This window comes from Mustela nigripes, chromosome 4 (assembly GCF_022355385.1).
Source record: "Mustela nigripes isolate SB6536 chromosome 4, MUSNIG.SB6536, whole genome shotgun sequence".
In the NCBI taxonomy this organism is placed as follows: Eukaryota; Metazoa; Chordata; class Mammalia; order Carnivora; family Mustelidae; genus Mustela; species Mustela nigripes.
This window is the reverse complement of record NC_081560.1, coordinates 49,251,046-49,262,378: the sequence shown is the minus strand read 5'-3', so window position 1 is coordinate 49,262,378 and position 11,333 is coordinate 49,251,046. Positions and strand designations below refer to the sequence as shown.

Here is an 11,333-nt window from a genome sequence, read left to right as displayed (position 1 = left end):
CCCCGCCCTCGCCCTCTTCCCTTTCTTTCCCCGCGCCTTTGTCTCCGCCTCCCAACCCCCTTTGTGTCTCTGGGAAGACTCAGCCTCAGACAGCAGCGACCCCACCCGGCCGGCTGTCGGGGACCCCACAGACCCCGAGACGCACGTCTGGGGCAGAAGTTAGTGGCAGTGAGGACGCCACCCTCACACTTGGCATCTTTCCTGCTCCCTTTTCCTTCCCCCAGCGCTCCCCCTTCCTCTTCATCTCCTTCTCCAAGAAGGAGGACCTGCTGCTGACATTATCACGTTGGCCTAAAGTAGTTCTCTCCCCTTTCTGAATGCGTATTTGTGGTCACTTTTATGATTACAAAACCAAAACCTGTCTACCCGCTCAGGCTGCTAAGAAAAGGCTCTTCAGCAGGTGCGGCAGCACTGGTAAGGAAATGAGGGGGAAACTAGACACACACCTACTTAAAGATAGGTCGTTGTGGGCGAACGCCAGAGCTACTGGGGGGCATTCATCTTCCTGGGCCTCTAGCTGTGCTGTCCGCTGGGGCAGCCACGGGCCACATGTGGCCACTGAGCACCTGAAATGTGGCTAGTCTAAATCTAGATGTGCAGTCGGTGCAAAATACAGCCTCTAAAAAAATAAAGAATGTAAACTCCCAATCATTTAAAAATACTGGATATTGAAAAGACAGTATTTTGTGTGAAGTAAAATATATTATTAAAATCTATTAAACCTGTTTCTTTTTACCCTTTTTTAAAAAAAGTGTTAGTACAAAGACCATGTAAAATGACATTTGGGGCTCACTTTGTATTTCTTTTGGGCAGTGCTGGTTGAGAGCCTCAAGCCCCAAGCAGCTTTCCTCCAGCCACGTCCTCTCACCTGACTTTGCAGGTGCTTTGGATCAGGGCAGGAAGAGAGGGAAGGTTCTGGGATCTTAAGAATCAGACACCCAAGAAAATAATTAGAAAATCGTTGGGATTATTATTGAAACACTGAATAGAAGCAGAGGCTTAGGTTAGCGTGAACTAGCTGTCCCTTTCCCTTTGTTCACGTTAAAGGGAGCCCCACGCTCCTGTCCCAGTCATGCCACAATTCCATGGACCAGCCATCCATGTGTCAAGTTGGGCCTCTAGGAGTGTTTTGTGCCTTTTAGGAGTTATTTGTCGGGCACTAAACTTGCTGACATGCCATTTAGAAGAGTGAATACTGTGTATGCACTGTAACTACTATTTCATAAGGATTTTTGGTGTACATCGTTCCTCAGCATGCACAGGCTGCGAGGTAAGGGCTCCCCGAGTGTGCATTGACACGATGCGCTGCAAATGATCCAGGCAAGGGGGCGTCCCCGAGTGTGCACTGACTCCACACTTGGCCATGGCTCCTACAGGGCCTTTATGGTGCAGCTTGCCAATGATCCATGCATTAAAGACTCCCCAAATACACATTGACACAATAGACTGGAGTTGTTTGGGTCTACCATGGCAATGATCCGGGGATAATGGCGGTGTCTTATGCACTTTCACTGAGATTGGAGAGCTCCTGGTCCTAGCAGTAGAGGCAGAACCGAAATTGCCCCAGTTAGGTCCCACTGTGACTCCTGGTGCAGAGTGCATGGGTCTTTGACCTCCTGCATCATGACTCCGTGGCATTGCTAACATTTGTTGATGTTTGCACTGATGTAACTGAGTTCACTCCCCCCCCCCCCAAATGTACTTTGCAGTTCAATACCTGGATCGGGGGGTGGAGTCCATGTACTGTTGGTTTCATCTGGTTAATAATAAGCTAAAGACCTTGGAAAGGTCATATTTAAAGTGAAAAAGTGGTTTAGAGAGAGGAAATTTGGGAGATGCATATGAATTTCGAGTAAATATGGAAAAAATAACTTCAGTCCTGAGAAAATCTAGTTGGCTAAACCGAAATAGGTAAAACAAGCAGGTGGTAAGAAGATGGAAGACTCTTCTAGAAATCATAAACATCATATATTTTATAGTAAAATAATTCAAACACAGCCAGATATGAACTAAAAAATAAAACTCTTGGGACCCCTGGTTGGCTCAGCGGGTTAAGCCTCTGCCTTTGGCTCAGGTCATAATCCCAGGGTCCTGGGATCAAGTCCCACATCAGGCTCCTTGTTCGGCAGGGAGCCTCCTTCTGCCTCTGCCTGCCTCTCTGCCTGCCTCTCTGCCTGCCTCTCTGCCTGCTTGTGTGCTCTCTCTCTCTTTTTCTCTCTGATAAATAAAATCTTAAAAATAAATAAAAAATAAAACTCTCTTGTTTCTTTCTGACTTCTTTACCATTCATTGTTATAACCTCTGTTAATATTTTGGGTATATCTTTTTAGTTATATTTATATCTACATATATATACACACACACACAACTATATGTATCTATTGTTTGTTTACACAAATGGGATAATACTAAACAATACCCTTCAATGCTTTGAATTTTGAATTAATAATATATCTAAAGTCTCTTCTTAACACATTTAATCTCTTGCATTCTTTGTAATGATTGCATGGAATTCCAGGGTATGGATGTGACCATTTAAAACTTTATGTTATTTCAACCATTGCTGCAATGCATATACTTATACATTTGCAGATTTGTGCAAATATGTTCATAGGGTAAATTTTTAGCAGTGTAAATGCTGGGAAAAAGAGATGTATATTTAAAATGTTGACGCATATTTCAAGTTGGCCACTAGAATGATTGTACTGTCTTTTCTTCTTTTTTTTTTTTTAAGTAGGCTCCATGACTGGAGCCCAACACGGAGCTTGAACTTACTACCCGGAGATCAAGACTTGAGCTGAGATCAAGAGTTGGATGCTTAACTGACTGAGCCACCCAGGTACCCCATAGAACGATTATACTGTCTTATCCTCCGGCTAATAGTATGTTTGCCTATTTTCCCACACCAGGCTAATACAATGGTTTATCATGGGGAACACCTGTGTGTGAGTGAATTTTCCCAACATGTTTTCTGCACAGCCATATGGTGAGAGCCCAGCCCCCGGGGCTCTGATAAATGCAGTGAGGTGCAGAAGTCAGACCACAAGGCAGGAAGTCCTGTTAGTCAAGATAAAAAGTGATTGCTCCACAAAACACACCAAGATCAGTTGAATTTTATAATAACCTATCAATATGGGGGAATTGGAATTAAATCACGTTAATTCATCATTCAGGAAATATTTGCTGAGAAGTTGTAAGTGACTTTTCCATTGGACTTTAAGCCCCTTGAGAACAAAAGCTTTGTCTTGTTATCTTTGTGGCTTCTACAGATTTATGGGGTGAGGCCTGGCCTAAGGTTGTTTTAATTGTCGTTACTGTTTATTTGCTTGCTCTAATTTGGCCATTTATTATCCTCTACATCCTTGGCTATATACGTGGCTCTGTCTGAGGCTAGGGATTCAAGATGGCGGACACTTAATTCTTCTCTCAGCAGCTCACAAGAGGAGAGACAGGGAGATGTAAACCAGTCTGAATATTCACATAGTACGGGCAAAATGAACAATGAGCAACTAACTCTGATGGCGTAAATAGTTTCCTTAAAGTTTCTTTGAGCTGGGTCTTGGAAGATGATTAGAGAACTGTTTCCATAGCAACAGGGTAGGCCTTCTAGACAGAGGAAACCACAAAAGGAGGGTAAAGCTTTGTGGGAATGCTGGTGTGAATGGCTCACAGGGAGGAAGGGAGGCAGAAAGGAAAGCAATGCCTACTTACGAGGAGGCAGAGAGTCAATCATTCTGGAGCATAAAGGGAGGGAGGTATAAGGAAAAAGTGGGGTTCTCACTCAGGCTCTAAGTCTGAATTGCAGTAGGGCATTCAAAAGTCAGGGAAATCCTGTAGCTTTAAAGTGCCTCATTTGTAAAATGGAACATATAGGCTACAGAGTCTCTAATATATTTCTGAAATTCTGTGGCCTTTGAGCTATAAGATTTGAACTTGCCTGCAAGGACTTTATCTTTTGTTCTGTGGGCCAAGGAGCCCTGTGTGATACTTCAGGGTGTTCCTTTACAATGGTAGCTAGTGGCTCGTTATAATTGGGCTGGAACTAACTATCAGGGCCACTTACTGTGATCTCAAGACTGCATACACTTTTTAGTAGTCCCCCCCCCAAAAGATACTAATGAGAATGAAGAAGAAAACAAAACAATAGCAGGCAGTATAAATTTTTTGATAATTACTCTTCAGATGCAACTAAATCCTATCTTTACGGGAAGTTGCACAGACAACTGCTTAAATTGTTTCTCTGAAGTATATTGCAGAGTTGGATGTCAAGTATTCTGTTTCTTGGATTCATACATTGGAACAATTTCGTAGGATTTGTTAAGTATGCCATCTATGGCCTCGTCTGTGGCAGGGGTAAACATTTGGACTGAGGCAACATCTAAAGACAGAGAGAGCCCTGTGACCTTTTGATTAGAGACCTCCCTCCAAGCTGACACCAGTACTCTTTGAGAATTATTAGCCAGCTCATCTTGTCCAAAAGAATGAGAGACTTGGTTTAAGTCTGTGCTGACTTCCAGATGAACTTTACGTAATTCCCCTAATTTTTAGGCTCAGGATTTTCCACGTTGTATCTGAGGCCATCTAGAAGAAAACAAAATAAACACAGGCAGACTTCCCCTAGGATCAAATATGTGGCACAATAACATCTCTTGTGACCAGGGACTAGCCCAAGATTAGGGAGTTGGATGAAATGATTGAATTATTGAAGAAGGATGTTCTGTCAGCCCTACTGGTCCCTGTTCAGTGTCTTGAATTTTACAAATGAAAGCGCGAGGTCTGAGAGGCTCTGCTGAAACCTCACAGCGTTGAGCCGTCTGCTCCACATGTTGATGTTGGGGATTTCCAACACAGTTTCCCATGAGATCACCTCCTATGTGGAATCCTCTGCAGTGACCTCCAAGAGGAACTCCTGACAAGACCAAATTTGTTATTGTCATTGACAGGGAACAATGCCTGGATGATGAGAATAAATTTCCAATTTTCTCAGATATCAAACAGAAGCACAAGGTTATTGAGAGTATGAAGAGAGAGAATTCTTGCTGTATAGGGGTGTAGGTGGCAATCACTAATCATTGTTGGGACTTTGGGGACATGAAATCCTCATTCAGACAACAGTCTTTCATAATGATTTACTCTCAGATTCAAGGAGGAGAGTAAACATTGTTTTGAAGGAATGTCATTGTGGACAAATGTGTCCCTTAACCAGTATGAGACAGAGCAACTGGCGGAGCCCGGCACATGATCATCAGGTGTCTGGAGCTCATGTATTTGTATAGCAGCAAAAATCAGAAGATCCAAAGGATGCATCTGGGAGCCATGAGCAACAGATGAATGTTAGTTTTGAGGGCCTGAATGCTAAGACATCACTCTGGAATTTTTTTATGGCCATGATTTACTAAGATTATTGATATTAACTTTCCAGTATTTGCATATTTCCAGTATTTCATATTTCTGAAACTCTGTTGTGATTGTGGAGTTTGACTCCTTCTGGAGAAGCTTAGGAAAGAACAAAATTATATCACCTAGAATTGATGTCGCAAAATTTGTACGTGCTTATGATCTAGCAAAGTAACCAGACCATATCTGGGTGGTCAGTAGGAACTAATCAAATGATGAATGAAGAAGGAAGGAAGGACTCAATGTTAGATAAAATATAAAATAGTAACTGAACTGTTCTTAGCCTCGTATGTCAGTACCTGCGTATGAAGAGAGAAAGGACCGCAAGCTTAAATATGTAGTTGGTAGGATTTAACTTCTTGTCACTAAAAGTTGAAAAAAGAGAAAAAAAAATGCTCAATTTCTTTCTTTCTTTTTTTTTTTTTTAAAGATTTCATTTATTTATTTGACAGACAGAGATCACAAGCAGGCAGAGAGGCAGGCCGAAAGAGAGAGAGGAAGAAGCAGGCTCCCCGCCGAGCAGAGAGCCCGATGCGGGACTCGATCCCAGGACCCCGGGATCACGACCCGAGCCGAAGGCAGCGGCCCAACCCACTGAGCCACCCAGGCGCCCCCAAAATGCTCAATTTCTAACGCCCATCACATCCTTCAAAAGACCTAATTATAGGAAGACCTCTCAGAGTAGATCTCATTTAAATCCAGACATGTCATGAATTGACTTGCAATCTTAAGTTTCTGTTCTGACAAAATAGATTTGAATAAATCACACATGCTTTGTAAACTGTACTAGTGTCTCAACACTTAAAGCCCATGAAGCTCCTAACACTGAAGTTAAAACTGAGGAGGGAACGAAGAGCCAATAGAAACTTGCAAAAGTCATTCCAAATTTGTGGGGGAGGGGTTGGGGGGGAAACACAGATTGTCAAGATAAAGCAGGAAAGTTCCAATAAGGAATCCAATTTTTTTTTTTCACCATAGTAGACATATATAGCATCTTCAGTAAATGAAATTCAAATTATATACAGAAGACTGAATTCTTACGAAGGTCATTTAACTGCAGAAGACAGAGCCCATTCTTCACATCATAGAGCTATGGAGAATATAGTGTCATACCCAGAATTGGATTTCTGGTATAAAATGTAAGAGAGCTTGAGGATAAAACCTACATAATAAGTTTTATTTGGCATCAACATTTTAACTTCAGATCTTAAGAGGCCACCCAAACCAGGAGAGAGAAAAAGCAATTCTTCAATGGCCAATGGAGCTGTTTTAAGAAGCACCTGATCTTTCTTCATCTCCTGTTGAATTCAAGACAGTCGCTTAGTGTACTTTTTTGCAGGGTAAAGGGTTCTGTGATTGGAGATGCTACTATGATAGTTTTCAAAGTGAGATGAACAGGTGAGACACATCAAGATGCTTGTTAAATTTTAAGGGCAAAACCCTTTATCCCTGAAATCAGCAGTAAAACCTTCCCTTGTGATTCTTAAGCACATCCAACTTTGAGACCACCTGTGCTTAGGGTTGCCAGGGTGTGATCTAAAGTGATTGCTTGGTTCCTTTAAATATTGGAAGTTATATGCTGGAGGAAATCAGCATGGTTAAAGAAATATTTCATTTAACATATAAAAACTGCTTTATTATATTTCTTGGTAGAAAAATGGTATATGTTCATTGTAAAAATACAAATGATTTTTTTTGGGAAAATATAAAGGATTTTATACACTCTTTAGATTAGTGATATTAACTCTTTGCAAATCATGTTTGTTGCAAATATTTTTATTTGTCATTTGCTTTTTTTTATTACAGGGATTTTACTTTTTTTAAATGAAATAAAATGTATCAGGTTTTCCCTTTTCATTTCTGGCTTTGACTCATGATAAGAAAGAGTGCCATTTTTCCTGGCAATAAAAATCTTTATTATTTTTTCCCCTCTTACTTTTACAGTTCCAATTTTTACATTTAAATTGTTGATCCCTCTGGAATTTAACTCAGTATAAAGAATGAGACTGGGATCCAGCTCTATTTATTTTTTCCAAATGGCTATCTAGTTTTTCCAAGATCATTTCTTGAATAATTTATCTTATTCCCATTGATATAAAATGCTGCTTTTATTATGTACTAAATGTCCATATATACTTTCCGGGCTCTACCATGGTCATTTGATGGCTCCATGCATTTTTGTGCCAAGACCACACATTTTAATATCTCATAACTATTCACTTTCGGAATTTTCCTGGCTATTTGAGCGTTTATTCTTCTAGATAGATTTTAGAATCATTTTTTAAAGGTTCAGAGATGATTCTTTTGGGATTTTCATTAGAATTGCATTTTATATATAGATTAATTTGGGGGGGGAGAATTGGTTTTTTCACAATTCTGTGTCTTAGGTGAGAATATTCCTCTGTAGGTGTGTAACACAGATTTTACCTGTGTCGCATTGTGTTTGTTTCTGGGTGTTTCTGTGGGTTTTGTTGGTTTTATGATTAATCATATGATTTCTAGGTATGTGCCACCCTCCGGCATTGACTGTAAGCTCAGAGCTAGATTGTGGTGTTTCAGGGTGTCAGTATGCAATAGAAGCCTACCAAGGGGATCTTCCATGTAACTTCCAGGTTGCGATGAGGCTTTGGGCAGATTCTCCTCTCTAAGCTTCTTTTCCCCATCTGGGAAATAGGAAACCTGGCAAGAATCTGTAAGCATCAGTGATGATACCTGAATCATTTTACATAGGGCTTAGTACTTGGAATCATCTTACATAGGGCTAGCACTCCACTCAGAAATTGGAACTACTTGAGGGCCAGGTTAAGCAGTTCATTTCAGAATTCCTCACAAGTTTGAGATACCATGAAGCTTTCAAAAACATATCCACAGCCAGCAGATTTTTAAAAACTGCTCTTCATGGGGTGCCTAGGTGCCTCAGTCGGTTAAGCGGTTAAGCGTCTGCCTTCGGTTCAGGTCATGATCCCAGGCCTGGGATCCAGCCCTGGGTCAAGTTCCCTGCTTAGTATGGAGTCTGCTTCTCCTTCTGCCCCTCCTATTGCTCATGCTCTCTCTCCCTCTCTCTCTCAAATAAATAAATAAACTCTTTTCTTAAAAAGCTCTTAATAAAAGCACTGTTTTAACACCCTTCCCTCCCAATACCCCTCCTTCTCACGACAGCATATTTCATGTGAATAAGAGAGCTCATCCAGTGACTGTCTAGTTATGAGCATGATCATTGCTGAAAGGTTTGGTCCCAGCCAGATTGCAACAGGAGGCCTGATTCTTTTTCATACACTGTTAATTAATGGTTGCTTGGGGAATTGGGGGAGGGGTTTCAATGTGTTAATGGCTTAGAAAAATACATCTGTGGTACATAGACCATTTGGAGTACCCAGTTAAGAATGATTTGCCACCTATAGGAGAGCTTAAAGAAGGCTTTCACAAACATGGGCATTCAGCTAAACCAATAGTTAGCCCCACATTCTTAATGACACAATCACCAGCATAACCAATTCAGCATAATGGCCTGTGAATACTGAAACAATTATTTTGGATAATAAAACAACACTTTTAATTTGCTTGACACCAAATTTGACCTATGTGGATCATCTGATGGTGAGGTGAGGGGAAAGGGAGTCTGTTGAGTTCTAAATACATTATAAAGCGATAACACTTAATGCACATAATGTACTTCAGGTCTGAGATGCTTTAAATGGCTAAGTGGAAAAATGAAACAATTATCAGAATATACTATTGCTTTGGAATTTACCAAATACTTCATAATTTATGTACTGATTGCCATAATTTTCTTAAACCTTGAAGTTGATGCAATTTGATTAAATTTGCTCATTTTAAACACCTACTGTGGGAAGTGCTATGAGAGATAAAATCAGTCAATTTTTGTTAGGTAAAAAATAATACTGTGTTCTAGGAGGAAAATGTAAACTGAATTCATTGCTTCACTATCTTTATATCTGTTTTCAGACACTACAAACTGTTTTTATTCTGTGTTTTTAAAAAATTGATTGTTTACATCTTTTTTTTTTTAAGATTTTATTTATTTATTTGACAGAGATCACAGTAGGCAGAGAGAGGAAGGGACGCAGTCTCCCCACCAAGCAGAGAGCCCGATACAGGACTCGATCCCAGGACCCCGGGATCATGACCTGAGCCGAAGGCAGAGGCTTAACCCACTGAGCCACCCAGGCCCCTGTTTACATCTTTTTAAAAAGTTTTATTTATTTAAGCAATTTCTACTCTCAACGTGGGGCTCTAACTCACAACCCCAAGATCAAGAGTTGCCCACTCTTGTGACTGAGCCAGCCCCTAATTGAGTTTTCATCCAGTGTTTTAAAATTCCTTTGGGAAGTAGGTGAGTTTTAAATCCTAAATAATTCAAAAGCCTCCTTATATATACCTCCTAAGCGGGTGACCAAGACAGCCGTCTGTATTTTCATCTCATAGTTTGTTGGTGTAAGCAAGGACTCTTGCTTTTTCATTTGGAAGGAAAAGAGCTGGGCGCACGCTTCTGAGGCACATACCATGTGTATATCAGGGATTCCAGTTGGCCTCTTCAGTTGCCTGATTTCAAAGTAATATTCCTAATGCATTGATGATTGAAATTTGACAATTAATGACTTTTTGCCAACTATTTATCCCATTAAAAGACAAATGTTTGCTGGAAAATACTATGAGTTATTAGTCATTTACATCTTAGAATGAATTTATAACTATTTTCTTAAAATAAGTAAAGGAGATATTAGAAAGTATGTTAAGGGAAAAAAAAATTGATGCAAGCTAAAGTCATCTACCAGATTATAATTAAAAGCCAGATAGTTTATAGAGTCCTTAAAAAAAAGATTTACTTACTTATTTATTTATTTACTGGGGGGCACGAGAGAGAGAGTGAGCATGTGCCAGCTCAGGTGCACAGGAGAGAGTGGCAGAGGGAGAGAGAATTCTGAGCAGACTCTGTGCCAAGTGCAGAGCATGACATGGGGCTTGATCCCATGACCCCGAGATCACAACCTGAGCCAAAATCAAGAGTAGGATGCTTAACCAACTGTGCCACCCAGACGCCCCTAGTGTCCTATTGTGATAGCAGATTTTGATGCGTTAGAGATAGTGTTATACTGTATATATCTTACTCTTGTTTTCTACTTAGCATTTTATCTGTTCATCCAGTGACTGCATACTATTCCAGTGAATGACTTCACCAGAATTATTGTTCTGTTATTCTACTGTTCAACAATTGCATCTTATTGACTTATAATATAAAAGGTCTGCATACTACCTTTTTTTTTTAAAGATTTTATTTATTTATTTGACACAGAGAGAGAGATCACAAGTAGGCAGAGCAGCAGGCAGAGAGAGAGAGATAGGGGAAGCAGGCTCCCTGCTGAGCAGAGAGCCCGATGCGGGGCTCGATCCCAGGACCCTGAGATCATGACCCGAGCCAAAGGCAGAGGCTTTAACCCACTGAGCCACCCAGGCGCCCCTCCAAACTACCTTTTTATAAATGTATTTGCTTCCTTTTTTTCCTCTTTTTATTTGGATTTTTTAATATTGGGCTTTTCTTCTCTGAAATGTACCTGTACATATAAACACTAATCATCGTTAAGTGGCCCTCTTGCCTTTTCAGGATTAGGGGGCTACATGTAAAGTATCCTACTTCACTGCTGTTCCAAGTGTGGTCTATGGACCAGTGCATGTCCGTGAACTGTTTGTTACTGATCTACAATGAGAAAAATACATAAATTGAGAGGAAGTGTTTAGATATTAAAGCTTCATAGTGATTTGACATTGTTGCCCCATCCAAGAAGTGGTCAGAGGATTATCTTAGAGAATATTGAGCAGGCTGAGCTCTGAGTCTTGTGTGGTGGGAATCTGTAGGCGTATGGAACTCTGTATTGGTCCGTGGCAGATTGCACAAAATAAATAAGCCAACAAACCGG

At 40.6% G+C, this 11,333-nt stretch overlaps 1 long non-coding RNA gene across 2 annotated transcripts in view; it reads left to right on the top strand.

Moving 5' to 3' along the window:
- The window catches only part of LOC132015868 (uncharacterized), an 11,732-nt gene extending 5,661 nt beyond the window's left edge, over positions 1-6,071 (top strand). The window contains exons 2-3 of one of the 2 annotated variants that reach the window (XR_009403805.1): positions 2,735-2,839; positions 5,850-6,071. This is a non-coding gene — a long non-coding RNA (uncharacterized LOC132015868). Of the gene's footprint in view, positions 1-2,734; positions 2,840-5,827 lie in introns of both variants that reach the window. The other variant, XR_009403804.1, reaches the window with a different exon arrangement.
- The last annotated feature ends 5,262 nt before the right edge of the window (positions 6,072-11,333 follow it).